Genomic DNA, 15,534 nt, shown 5'->3' on the forward strand with positions numbered 1-15,534 from the left:
ACTTGGGTACTTATCAGGAGCTCTTCTTCGATTGCCTGACTTTTCTAGAGTTATTGTAATACCCTGTCATTGTCTAATCTAAATGATTTTGATTGTAGATATAGGTATGCAAGACTATCAATGAGTTCAGTAAATGCTTTATCCTTGATTTTGTGGCGGCTTACTAAATATTATGAAGATGTGCATGTGTGGAAATTTTTTTCGGGGGACATCTGATTTGGACAATTCCTGACCCCCCCTCTCCTCTTTGATTTGAAATCTTGCTAAATTGCGATTTTTCTGTTCGACCTAAATTTTGCTTTGTTGCTGTGCTTGCTTGATTATTCCTCCTTTGTCATCGTGTTTGGTGATTTTTGCTTCTTCAATTCTGACCTGATTTGCTTCATCTTGCAGCAGCATGAACCTCTGAATGAACTCTTTTTATTAAACAAACAATGGTCCAGCTTGAAGCAATTCATGGTCTGGATGTCTATCTCCCAACGACTGTGCTGAAAGATGCTTCGTCTCTATCTTTGCCTCGACTCATCAATTGATGTGTAAATGTAAGTCTACTACTGCTTAAATTTCTTCAAGCTTCACAATTTCTTACACTTAAATTTTTTGGCAAGTGAACACTGTTTTGAATCTGGTGAAGTTTTTCGGTGCCAATTTAATCCCACATATATTTGCCAGGTAGTACTGAATTGTTTTGTAACTGGAGTCTGTGTTTTCGTTTTTTAATGATAAGAACCGACCCAAGAAGAATTCTTCATTGAATGCATGTAACTGGATCACAGGTTTTTGAGAGACCTGCACTCTCCATGACAATGATTAATTTTCCTCCTGCGCACCTAATTCTCAGCCCTTTTCTTATAATACCCACCTTGCTAATAACTAACTGAACGTTAGTAGTTGTTAACTATTTCTGTTACAATTATACAATAGCCTCATCTCGAGTCCTTCTTATTTCTCTTACTGTAGATAATAGGAGGTCTTAGCTACCTATCAACCCCCCTCCCTAAAGAATCCACCTTGTCCTTAAGGTGGAAATGGAATGCCTTCTTCTAATTCACTGCCAGTCTCACCATATGGTAGATGCTTCCACTTAACATCTTGATGGTCGGTGCCATTCTGTCAGTGTCCTCTTCTTCATATCATCCTCGTCATACTCTTGTACCACCATCACATTGTACTACTTATTCATGCATACATGATGGGCCAAGCTTCTCATCACATGAAACTCTCCTCTTTCTTTCATTTCTGCTTGTCAATCTCTTGAAGTTTGATCTACCTCTGCTATGAAAAGCCTAAGTTTTGGTCTGCTGTCTGTGAAGACTTAGAGGCTATACTCCTCAATTCAGATCCCTATGCAATGCAGGACTTCCAGTTCCTTTTGGGTTTATTATGTGTGAAGCTGCGATAGGAACTAGCTCCCTTCCTCCCTGATACCCTCCTGTCTTTGCCACTGTCGAGTTCTCTCTTCTGTTCTTAAGCTCATATCTGACAACATTCTGGACTCATTTGGCTTCAACTCTGCACTTATTTCTTCCTTCATCACCCCTGGTGTCTTTCAAATTGAATGATAAACACTTTCACAGAATTGGTCTCTTAAAAGCCACTAATAATTCGTGAGGATATCTCCTTATTGTTTGTTGTAATTGTTGAATAACTGCTTTTATGAACCCTTCCCAATATTAGTTTTGGTTACAAGATTCCCACGACCAATACCACCCGAGGCATCCACATCCACATCCAAAGCTACCATTACAGCATGATCTTCTCCCCTTCTTTGTACAATTCCCCTTGTTTTGAAACATTGCTCCCACTTGCTCACCCAACCATACCTATCTTCCACAAAATTGGTATCTCTATTTATCTTGATAGTTCTCTGTCCTAGAAGTCACCTTAAGACTCATTTTGTTCCTTAGTGGTTGTTTGTTCCTAGGAGTCACCTTTAGACTCATTCTGTTTCTTAGTGGTTGTTCCTAGAAGTCACCTTCAGACTCATTTTGTTCGTTAGTGGTTGTTGGGTTCTGGTTTCTTGGGCCACTTTTAGTGGATTTTAATCTTTCTATCATCCCTCCTAGCTTGTTAAGTCGCACGTTCTGGTGCTCAGAATGTGATGTCCAGGCCAGATCCTTGTGCGCTGGCCTTTCTTCCATTCTTGCCTTAAATCCCATCTTAGATTTGGCTCCCATTTGTCCTAACGCCACCACTCTTGATTCAATTCTTGAAGTTACCATGCCGCATTGCCCTCGAAAGAGCTATCACACCAATTTGATAAAAAGAACTGGAATAGACAATGAAGAAGAACGAATTTTTTTTTCTTGTTGAATATGTGTAATTGAATCACAAGTTGGGATAAACTTGCATCTCTTCTGCAATGACTTATTTCCCTCCTCTCCTCCTAATTTTCCCTCTCCTTATAATACCCACCCAACTAGTGACTAAATGTAGATAGTGCAATTACTTATTAACTATTTTTGTTACAATTATACTTAATTAACTATTTATGTTACAATTAAACTTAATGAGAGAAAATTTATTAATAGTTCCACACATATAAATGAATATTACAAGTATTCATAGTGTTTTCACCGATTAGCAATTGTGTGCTATCGCCTGGCACGGTTAGCAAATATGAATATTACAATGAATAATTGTACACTAACAATTCTCAGCTAGACACCTGTACATTAACATACAAGCAAATAACTTGACAATTGTACACTAACAATTCTTACTAACATCTCTCGCCAAACTCAAGGAGAAGATTTTTCGGAAGAAAAATTCTTCACGTTGAGTTTGCTTCGAAGAAGCGTAAATTGAGTTAAAGATAATGACTTTGTTATAGCATCTGCCCACTTATCAAAACCTTTTCTAGCACAAAAAACATCAATCTTCATGTGTTTAGTACGATTATGAAAAAATTGGATTGTGAGCAATGCTACAACACTTTGATTGCCACATAAAAGTATTGGAGTAGTATAGGAAATCTGCAATTTTGTGAGCGAGTAGAAATCCATGAAAGTTTAGTAGAGGTTTGAGCCAAACTCCTCTTGTACAAAAACATCAATCTCCATGTGTTTAGTACGATTGTGGAAAAATGGATTGTGAGCAATGGCTACAACACTTTGATTGCCACATAAAAGTATTGGAGTAATGTAAGAAATCTGCAGTTCTGTGAGCCAAACTCCTATATTCTACCTCGGTACTAGAGTGAGCAATAACTTGTTCTTTGTGAGACCACCAAGATATTAAATTAGGAAAATAAATGGTTGCTCGTGAAGAACGCTTATCATCAACATTTGATGCCTAGTCAACATCACAAAAAAAACTTTTAATGATAACAAATGATCAGGAGATGCAGGTTGAAAATGTAATCCACGAGACAAAGTTCCTTTAAGATATCATATTATGTGTTTCACCACCACCATTGAGTGATACAAAGTTAGATAAAAAAATAGATAAACTCCAAGCTTGGTAAGTTTGCAATTACAAACTGTAGGAGGAGAAGAAATTGAATGAGCTTCAACCAGACGTGTTTTAGGAAGCAAGTCTCAAATATATTTGGTTTGCATCATGAGAATAGATTTATTAGGTAAATACTTAATTTCAAGACCAAGAAAATAATCAAGTTGGCCAAGTTGTTTCAAAGAAAAAGTTGCATGAAGTTTTACTGTAATCTCTTGAATAAGAATAGGCCGAGTTACCAATTATTATAATATCATCTACATAGACCAAAAAAAATAAAAAACCCGTAACTCTTTTCTATAAAGAAATTGAACGAGCTTCAACCATATATGTTTTATGAAGTAAGTCTCAAATATATATGGTTTGTGTTCTTGCCCTACCTCTTGAAACAGAAGAGACCCTACCTGTTGATTGCACTCCGACGATCAAGTCAGTAAAGACTTACTTAAATTAAAGGAGTATTCAATTTTAATCTCAGAAACAACGTACCTTTACCTGGGCTCTCAAGTCCCTTTTATAGCTTACCTCCTCTTGTAATAATTTTCTCTCACGAGAATCTAATCTCAACTGAAAGCATACCTAACTGGAGAAACACATTTTGTTTAGGGGCGCCTTCTCTCAAGGTGCTACAGCAGAACGAAATATCGTCTCCAAGGAGTGTATAAAATAATAACAAAATAACCACCTGCCAACAGGGCACCAACTCATGCGCCAATGTCAGGGGAACATTCTGCTTACATGGACACCCTACTCATGGTGCAACATTATCTTTCCCTATACATGCAATCTAACCACTACATGCCCTAGAACACACAGGCTTAGGTTAAAAGTAAACATTTACTTAACCTAGACTCCACACGCACTAAACGTACCCCTATGTCCACAAATACCCTTTATTAATAGTCTTATATTTACGTATAAAAGGTTACTTCAATTATACCAAAATGGGTTTGCTGACCAAACTGGGACCAATCTCATGGCCCATTTTACTGGTCCAACAGTCGAGCTGACCTACCTACTCCACGCACCGAGATTCGACCTCTGAGCACTAAGTCCTGAGTTCTCTGTCTAGTACAGTTTGCATCATGAGGATAGATTTGTTAGGTAAATACTTAGTTTCAAGACCAAGAAAATAATCAAGCTGACCAAGTTGTTTCAAGGAAAAAATTGCATGAAACTTTGCTATAATCTCTTGAATAAGAATATGTGGGATACCGGTTATTATAATGTCATCTACATAGACCTAAAAATAGAAAACTTGCAACTCTTCTCTGTATACAAAAAGAGAGGAGTCACAAGCATGGCTCGAAAATCCAAGTTGATGAAGAGTAGTTTCCAATCAATCAAACCATTTTCATGGTGTTTGTTTTAGCCCATAGATAGCTTTATTCAGCTTACAAACAAGAGACTTATCATTTGCTTCAACCAGGTGGTTGAGACATATAAGCCATTTAAAAAAAACATTATTAACATGAAGCTGAAACAATTTCCATCCATAAGAGAAAGCAAGGGTAAGAATAATGCTGATTGTAATGAATTGGAGAAAAAGTATCATGAAAATCAAAACCATGGACTTGATAAAATCCTTTTGCCACCCGTCATGCTTTATATTTATTAATGGAGCCATTTGCATTTTCCTTGACTTGAAAAACCCATTTACATCCAACAGCTTGTCTATTAGAGAATAATGTGACTAAATCCCATGTATTTTGCTACATGAGAGCATCATACTCCTGTTGCGTTGGAACTAACCAATTAGCATCTTTAAGAGCTTGCTTAACACTTCTTGGTTCCGAATGAGAAATAAGCAGTGAAGGTTGAATTATGTGTTGTGCAATATCAGATTTGGACCTAGTTTGCATAAAGTGAGTATTAACTGTATTATGTACAAGTTTAGTAGTTAAGAAAGGTGCAATATTAGACATAGACGAAGAGGACTATTCCGTGGAATTAACAGTTCAGTAGTTACGAAAGGTGCAATATTAGACATAGACTCGGACAAAGAGGATTGTTCCATGGAATTAACGTGAATTTTGTGTTGAATGATACCAAATTTGGACCTAGTTTGCATAGGATGAGTATTAGTAGGAGGTGCTGTATTATGTACAAGTTCAGTTGTTATGACAGGTGAGTATTAGACATAAACTCATATGAAGAGGATTGTTCCTAGACTTAACAAGTTCAGTAGTTACGAAAGGTGCAATATTAGACAGCGACTTAGAGGACTGTTCCGTGGAATTAACAGACACATAAGCAAATGAAGTAGTGTTAGACGCTAGAGGTGGTGTAAGAATGGGATTTAAATTAAAATACTCATTGAGATCTTTAATAGTATTGAGAGTATTAGGAGTATTAGGAAAAAGACGAGAATAAGGAAATTCATGTTCATTGAATCAAACATCCTTTGTTAGACGCTAGAGGTGGTGTGAGAATGGGCTTTAAATTAAAATACTCATTGAGATCTTTAATATTATTGAGAGTATTAGGAAAAAGACGAGAATAAGGAAATTCATGTTCATTGAATCGAACATCCTTTGAAATGTAAACTCTTCCACTGGATGATAAACACTTGTAACCTTTGTGTATTTGAGAATATCCCAGAAAAATACCCTCCTGAAATATAAAATCAAGTTTATGAGAATGATTAAGTTTTAAAAAGGAAAACAAGCACATCCAATTTTTTTTGAGAAAATCAAAGTCTGGATCTTTATTAAAAAGAACAGAATAAGGAATAATAAAATTCAAGAAGTTATAGGAAGTCTATTAATATGAAATACAATTGTAGTAAAGGCAAAAATCCCAAAACTGTAACTGAAGAGAAGCTTTGTCCAACAAGGTAAGACCCAAATCAATAATATGTCTGTGTTTCCTCTCAACACCACCATTTTGATAATGTGTATGAAGACAAACAAGTTTATGATTTATACCACAAGTTAAGAAACTCATAAAAGGTCTATATTCTCCACCCCAATCCAACTGGATGTTTTTAATTTTGAAACCAAGCTGTAACTCAACTAGCTGTTTAGAATTCTGAAAAATGGACTACATGTCACCCTTAGACTTTATTGGAAATATCCAAGTATACAACAAGCATCAACAAAGGAAACATAATATTTGTACTTCGCATAAGAGTTAAATGAGCAGGTCCCCAAAGATAAGTAAACACAAGTTCTAATGGAGAATAAACAAATTTTGAGGCATGACTTAACAACTTAAGTGATTTACCAACGCTAAATGATGAACAAAAATAAAAATTAACTTTATTAGACAAAGAAATTTTACAATGTTTTAGTACAATTTGCATAATATAACTATTGGATGACCAAGTCTATTGTGCCACATGAGAATATTGTTGTATACAAAAACAAATTATTTAGATTAAAAGTGAAACATTTGAAAGATGACGACAACTGAGATGACTGCAATTGAGGCTGAAACTGGAGATTATTGAATGAATAAAGTTCATCAACATTATCAACACCTTATAGAAGAACTTTATTCGTTCCCTGAGATTTAAAACGACACTTGTAAGGATAAAAGTCAAAGAAAACATAAACTATCTTTGGAAAATTGAGTAACACTTAATAGATTTTTGGTGATTGTTAAGAATTGGGCTTTAAGTCTAACTCAACTTTATAAAATCGGCTTGAAAATGTGAGATTTGCACCTACTTATATATTATGAACTATCTTTATTTCTACTCTATGTGATATCTCTAACGCATCTCCACACGTCGAGACCCTCAAACTTGTGTATGAAACTATATATCCGTGGGTGGTCCGATAGTGGATAGCATGATAGACCCATAGACTTTAAATGATTTTAATACTATCTTAAGAAGTGTACTTTAAACTTAACTCAACCTTATAAACCAGTTTGTAAGGTCAGGTTTACACCCACTTATATAATGACATGTGAATCATAAGGTGAGACACACGAAGAGACACCAACACCACAAATTCTTAAACCTGCACCATTGCCTATAAAAATCTGGTCAAGACCATCAAAATTTTGAATGTTATGAGATTCACCAATAACGTGGAAACTTGGGAATTCACTCATATTCTGGAAATCAAAGAAGGAAGAAACAATATCAAGGAGTTCCTGTGAAGCATACAAGACAATGACTATTGTTACATGTGAAATTTAATGGCTAACTTATCTTTTTCAAAGTTTGTTTTGAGCAATCATCTCTTTTATATTATGACAATGACTCAACAAGATATATTGCAACAGACTCAGTGTTTCACGAGTGTATGAAACACATAGACATAAATTGTCACATTGTTAGGAAAAAATTGAAGAAGAGTCTCATCCATTTGCTTCCCATTTCCACCATAGATCAATTAGTTGATATTTATACCAAAGTTTTAAGTCCTCAATCTTTTAAGAGTATTTGTTTCAAGTTGGGTCTCAACAATATTTACTCTCCAACTTGCGAGGTATCAAAGGATATAGATGCAAGGCTTCTAAAATGAAGCTAATATTAATTTTGTTATTTTGTCTTTTTTATTTTTAGTTGTTTCTCTTTGTATAGATGTCTAGTCTCTATTTTGTCTTTTCTAATTTTTAGTTGTTTGTCTTTATACATGTCTTTAACCTTTATTGGTTCTTTGTCATTCTCTTTCTTTAGTTATACTTAGAATGAGTATACTATTTGTATATATTCAGATCATCTGTTTTGATTTTAGTGAAAAAGAAGAAGAAATATTCCTTCTCTTATCTTTTGTTTTTTTTTTTACTATTTTGTTATCTATATTCTTTTTTTTATAATATAACGCGAGGAAGGTGTGTTGGAAACCCAACATTAACTAAAGATAAGGATTTTTCATAATATATTAGTGGGTACAAATATCATCTTATGAGCTGATTTTATAAAGTTGAATTAGGTTAAAGTCCACTTTTTAATAAAATATCTTCTGAAAGAGTTGTGAGCATATTTGTAAGTGTACTTCTTCTAGAATTAGAGTCTGGCTGTTAGATCTTTGTTGATTGGATATTTCAAATGTTCAAATTATCTTGGATTTGATGCTAACTAAATTTGTACTCATGATATTAGTGAGTGCTTGTGCTCTTTTGAGCAATTCTTTGACTTCCTCCGAGTAGCTGTTATTTGTTTCTTTGTAGTTATTCAGCTTCTAACAATATAATAGTTTATTTGCAATTCAAACTCGGCAGCATCTTGTGCCTTAGACCGTTTCACTTCTGATTTTTAGGATGTGTAAAGAACTTAGTTTGCTTAATGCATGTCTGTAGATTACAATGAACTTAGGTAATTGAATCCTATTAGTTTGTTTATTTCAAGATTTAAAAGTTTTTTCTCGGAATGGAAACTAGGTTTTTTTTAGTTGGTGATTTTCGGTACATAATGTGATTCTTAACATACTCATGCAACTTTATTATGGAAACATGTTGACTTGAGATTTGTTTGTTTTACTTCATTTTTATTTTAAGGGTGACGGGTGATAAGGTTATATTACCCTAGGAGTATGAGAAGTTACTTTTTAACTCAATTATAATTTCCATTTCTATTTTTTTTGTTATAATTATAAAATAAATATAATTAAAAATATTTAGAGTATGTATGTATTATTAAGAATGTTTTTATATTCTAGTATCATATTTTTTATTAAAGCATAACAAATTTTTCTATTTATAGTATTAATTCCTTTTTGTCAATATTTTTTTTTATCAGTAAAAAATAAAATTAAATTAAGAGGGATACAAAAGGGGTATCCCAACCCTTTTACATAAACCAAACCACATTAAGAATCTCCAAGAATAAAGAGATGAACAAACACCCCAGAAGCAATAGATAAATAATGTTTGTTGCATAAGCTATACATCCTATTCCAGCTAGCACCGTGCTCGTATTGGAATGCTATAAGCACTGCAAACTGCAACTACAAAACCATCAAAATACACCAAAATATTGGTTATCTCCACCACCTCATTGACATTCCTTCTACCCAGCTTGCAGTGGCACAATTGTAGCACTTGTCACAAAATTAATCACTTCAATGCAGCATCTTCCATTCGCTCCTTTTTTGACTTTGGCTTCCCCCTGTTTCTCCTTTTAAGCTCACTTTTATTAGAAACCAACTTCTTACTTGCCAGGGTCCATCTCGCACTTAGATTGGTTGGAGTTTACAACTTCGACTTACATCCCCCAACATGTCTGAATTCCCACCACAACCTCTACGATCCACATGTGAGACCACTAGTTGATCAGCAAACACACTTAGGGATTTCCACAACAACCAAAACACCACATAAAAAACATAGTTTTTGTTTCCTGCATAAAGAACCCTGAACCAGCATACACCCTGCCTCTATTGGTCTATTATAAGACACATCAAAACAGAATCCTCCATCATGTCCTTAACATTCCTTTTGACTCCCTTGCATACACATATGTCCTTTCCATCTTGCACCAACACCTCCAACCAACTATAAATCCAGTATAGGCCGTAGTCTTAAAACTCTTGGCATCTGGGAGTCCTAATTATAACTTCTAATGCAAATCATTGGATTAAGAATCCAGTCTACGAAAGAATAAGTAAAGGAATGCACCTTGTGTTTCATCCAAAGCCAGGATTTGAGTTGAGCCTTCTGAAACACTTCTGCATCTACTAGCCCCTTTTTGAATACAATCAGGTTCCTTTGGTCCCAGATACACCTAATAACAGATGCCCAAACACCTTTCCATACCAGGTTTTGCTTCTTGCTAGCATTGCTCAGATAAAAACTTATAAAGTGCAGATTTAAATCATTCTGTTGAACAGAAAAGATACCTATCCATTTGAAGCTCAAGGACCATACCCTTTGTGCGTATTTACACTCCAAGAAGATATGTTGACAAGACTCCTCCTTAAGATGACACATTGCACATAGCGTAGATTCCACCATCACCCCTCTCCTACCCAAACTCACCCTTGTTGGGATTCTATCCAGCAACACTCTCCAAGCTGTCACGATCACATTTGGGAATGTCTTAGTCTTCCAAAGGAGATTAAACACATCGGATTGGGTTCTATGAGACTGCTTGGCAAGGCACTCATAAGCAGAATTCACAGAAAAAAGGCCTGGTTCTTCCTTCCCCCACACCTGCACATCCACGTCATTCCTTCTCATTAGTGCCCCTGATAGTAGTGTAAAGAGGTTTGCTTCCAGTGATGATTCCCACTCAAATTTGGCACGCCTCCATGTCAGCCTCCATCTCCAATCCGAATTAATCCACACGCCAACTTCACCCACTGTTTGCCCCTGGGGAGAACAGTCTAGGAAACAAGGATTTGAGATCAGAGCTCCCAACCCACACCTCCTCCCAGAACTTTACTTTGTCTCCACACCCTAGTTTCCAGCTTAGTTCTTCTTGAAACCATCATTTTCCTCTTCCCTCCTTGCACACTTTATAGAGATCTTTCCACCACCAAGATTGGAGTTTGACTAGTGTGGACGCTTCCAGGCTCCAACCCATACTTTGAGTACAATATATATTTGCAAATATATATTATACCCTTGGCGTGCTGTCTCAAAAACATATGGTTTCAACTTAATGTTTCTCTCTTGTCTAGATTTTAACATAATATCACATCTTTCTTAAGGCACAATGGACCAATTGTCTTTGGAGGATTTTTTTTTTGAACTTCTTTTAGCTTCGCTTTCACTTTTCTGGTATCGCCCCGAGTCAGTTTTCCGATGACTTTCTTGCAACCACCTTTTTCTTCGGTGAACACTGGGTTTGGATGGTGCTACATTGATCTACTTTCCCTGTCTTTAGTTTTTAAATATAATTATCCTATTACTGTCTAAAAGAACGTCTTCCAACGTCACATAAACCTTTGGAACAAATTCTCCCATCTTTTCTAACTGTATTGTTTGTACTGAGAACATGGACAAGTCTAACTTTTTCATTTGAGTCTCTGAAATGGGGATATAGTTAAGTGAGTTGTGCTAAAAAATTGCATAAGATGGTGTAAAGTTTAAAGCATTTGTTTTGTCCATTGAATTGCATATTCTTTAGTCTTTTCATGATAGTTTTAATAAATGAGCTTTTTCTCCTTTGGGGTCTTTCTCGTAGTGTTACTCCTATCGGTTTTAAATGTTTTGTTTCTTATGTTATATTGATGATTATTTTATATGTACTTGGACTTAGTTAATTAGAAGTGTTTTTTATATTTCAAATGTTTTTTTAATGAAATCAAAACATAATTTAGTATATCTATACATGATTTTTATAGTGACAATGCTTGTGAATATTTGTCTAATCAATATCGATAGTTCATGGTATCCCATGCTATCTTTCATCAAACTTGGTGTCCCAATACTCAACAAAATGGAGTAGTCAAATGCGAAAACGAACATCTTTCGAACACTTTTACAGAATCATCTTACTCACCATTTTTAAGGGATTTACATTATGTTATCTCTAATTGAATATCATCATCTATCCTCAATGATCGGGTACTTCATTGTGTCCCTTTTTTCTCATTTCTTTCTATGCATTCTTTTTTCATGTGTATTTGGTACCATATGTTTTGTACATAAACCTCAAACCTGTTGAGGTAATTCAAATGTATATTTGCGGGATATTAACACTAAAAAAGGTAACAATGTTTTTCTTCTATCTTGAAAAGGTATTTTGTGCCTGATATCTCTTTGAGTTTGTTCTATATTATACAACTATTCATTCTAATGACGACATATGTAGTTATTTTCTCGCCATTTCTTCATCACCACTAATTAATATTCTAGTACATTATGAATAATGATACCGTGGAGGTCATGCTTGATCCTTTCTTGACACCATCTCCCTTACTGGATCTGTCTCCTTTAAATATCATTGGTTTGTTATTGTTTGAAAAGGTATACATTTCACCTGTAATCCTTTACTCCATTATATAAACCTTAATTATCATTGACTTATAGTATATTATACTTGTTTGACCTCGTTATCTTTTATACTTATTTTATTTCTAATTTTCTATCGGAAGCTTTATCTAACCCAAAGTGGTCACCAAGCATGGATGCTCCACCCGAGTAATATATTCTTATTGGAGGTAATTCAATGTCATAGGAAGTAAGAAACAAAATATTATGGTAAGATCAAATCCAAAAGCAGAATACAATGACATCAACCACTTATGATCTCATATGGCTAAAATAACTCCTCAAAGAGTTTAAGTTTGAAGAAAGTTACCAATTGTACCCTAGATGTAACAATGTAACAACCTGTATGTAAAAAACCTATAGCCTATGTAGCAACCAAACAACATTACATATTATTAGAAAGTGAGTTTTAGGCCTAACTCAATCTTATAAAATTGATTTATAAGGTGAAATTTGCATCCATTTTTATACTATAAAATGTCCTTATTTCTAGTCAATGTGAGACTATATATTATGGGTGATCCGATAGCGGGTGACATGATAGGCCTAACAAACTCTTGCTAGAATAGATTTTAAATGAATCTAATGTCATATTAAAAAGTAAATTTTAAGTCTAACTCAATCTTATAAAATCGATTTATAAGATGAGGTTTGTGTTAGTTAGAATGTTTTTTATTTATTTTGGGTTAGTTATTTTTTGTTTGGGTTGTTTGGGCCTTGGGCCTTCTTTTATCTTTGCCACCGTGTATATTAGGCTTAGCTTTATTTTTACATTGTGACTTTTGTAATTCAGATTTTAATTCAATTTTTTAGAATACACTTTCACGTTTTCCTTTTTCCTCTAGTCTCATTCTTTCAACGCTTTTAGGGTTTATCTTACTTTCATCTCTTTGTCTTTCTCACCACAGGCCCCCCATTCACTATTTACGGTGTTCTTCCCTCAATTAACACATGGTATTTTTTTTGTTTGTTATGGTATCAGAGCTCTTCAAATCTTCTTTGAAGAGCTCTACTATGCACTATGAATTTTATCTTCTATGGTTTTCGTTCTTCTCGATTTCTTGTTCCAAATCTTGAAATTTTGTTTCTTTTTCATATATGACTGAAAGTGTTGGAATCGAAGAAACCACGACGCAATCGTCTCAGTTGAATGCAATGAATCAATCAGTGGAACACTTGAACCAAATGAGCAACTTCCTTTATCGCCATCCCAGTGAGAACCCTGCCGCCCCTTTGGTCTCGCCAGTGTTGGACTCCACAAATTATCACTCTTGGAGTAAGTCAATGGTAAAGGCGTTGATTGCGAAAAATAAAGTGGAGTTTGTCCTTGGATCGTGCCCATGTTCACCCAAGAACCATCCCACTTACTCAGCTTGGTACAAATGCAACAATATGGTCATTTCCTAGTTAGTCCATTCTGTCTCTACTCCCATTAGACAAAGCATCGTATGGATGGATATAGCTTTAGATATATGGAATGATTTGAAGAGTAGATACTCTCAGGGAGATTTATCTAGAATTTCCGATTTACAACTGAGAGTTGCTTCTTTAAATCAAGGTGAATTGTCTGTTACTGACTATTTCACTAAGCTGAGAATAATTTGGTATGAACTAGAAAATTTTAGACCTAATCCTATATGCATCTGTCAAACAAAATGTTCTTGTTTTGTTGCTTTTACTTTTGTTATCAACCAAAAAAAATGTGAAGATCAAGCCATGCAATCTAAGTACTTCTTATGGAGCCTATACCATCTATAACGGTTTTTTTTTCTTGTGAAGTAACAAGAACGTTATCTGGCTAGTAACTTTTCTGTCTCCAATATTAATAGTGCTAATTCTAATCACATCTCTATTTTTGTGATATGCACCTTTTGTGGTAAAAAGGGCCATACGTTTGTTTTCGGAAGTTTTTTTCCTAATCAAGAAAATAAGTCTTTCAAAGATAATAGGAATAAGAAATTATGTATCTACTGTGGAAGGAATGGTCACACCATAGAAACTTGCTAAAAGAAACATGGGTATCCTCCAGGATACAAGTTTTATGGTGGTAAAACCAATCAAGTTAATAATGTTGTTATGTCTCATGATGTGTTTTCTAAGCCTTGCCAAAAAGAACAGGAAAAAGGGGAATATCACCTTACAACATAACAATATTAAGTTTTGTTAGATTTGTTTAGACAAAGCACCAACAATAATATTGCAACCAATGTTCAAGTAAATTACGTGGGCTCATTCACTGCGGACACCAATCATAAAATGGCAGAGAGGTCTCCAACTAGTAATATTCTTAACCTTAAATAGTTCACAACATGGTAAAAATTATTGGATTCTAGATTCAAGAGCAATTGATCATGTGTGTTCTTCTTTATTTGAGTTTACTTCATACAAAAACATTAAACCTATCCTATTAGTCTACCTAATGGCCATCACGTGTTTGCAAAATATTTTGGAATTGTGATTTTTAATCACAAATTTTACCTATTGATGTTTTATATGTTCCTCAGCTTTATTTTAATCTTGTCTTTACTTCCAAACTTTCTTTAAATTTTAACTGAGATTTAATTTTCTCCTCCAATAATTCTTTAAATCAAACTATTATTCGAATATCCTTTTGCATGCATTTTATTACAATATACAAAATTAAATATTACATAAATTTATTCAATAATTTCAAAATTATTAAATTGTTCTATTAATAACAACATATAATTATAAATAATAAAAATAATAAAATAAAATTATAATATCAACAAAATATATATAATTATATAAAATAACAAATATATATAATAATAAATATTATTATCATAGATTTTAATATCTTTAATAAATTTATTTCAATTCACAAAAATATTTCTATAATATTTTTCTATTAAAAATGCAATTATGAATATTATATATTAGAAAAATTTAATTAATTAAAATCTACACAAAAAGAGTATATTATAATTCATTCTTCAAATATATTTTAAAAACAATGATAAATTTGTAAACTTATATTTTATACATTTAAAATTATTTTAAATTCTTTCCCAACTCTCAAATTTCAATAAACCATTTTCATAAATTCACTTTATCCTTCCTCAATCCAAACTATCTGACACATCTTCTCTAATCATCACAAATCTATTATTTTTCTTCTTTACAAATTTCTTCCTTAATCCAAACACAACAAAAATTACAACCTCG

General features: G+C 33.9%; 1 long non-coding RNA gene across 1 annotated transcript; it reads left to right on the forward strand.

Moving 5' to 3' along the window:
• The first annotated feature begins 551 nt into the window (after positions 1–551).
• Positions 552–14,089, forward strand: LOC137829801 (uncharacterized). Its single transcript, XR_011084085.1, has 2 exons — positions 552–13,299; positions 13,455–14,089. It is a non-coding gene; the product is annotated as an uncharacterized lncRNA (long non-coding RNA).
• Positions 14,090–15,534: the final 1,445 nt, after the last annotated feature.

This window comes from Phaseolus vulgaris, chromosome 7, assembly GCF_000499845.2.
Source record: "Phaseolus vulgaris cultivar G19833 chromosome 7, P. vulgaris v2.0, whole genome shotgun sequence".
NCBI lineage: Eukaryota > Viridiplantae > Streptophyta > Magnoliopsida > Fabales > Fabaceae > Phaseolus > Phaseolus vulgaris.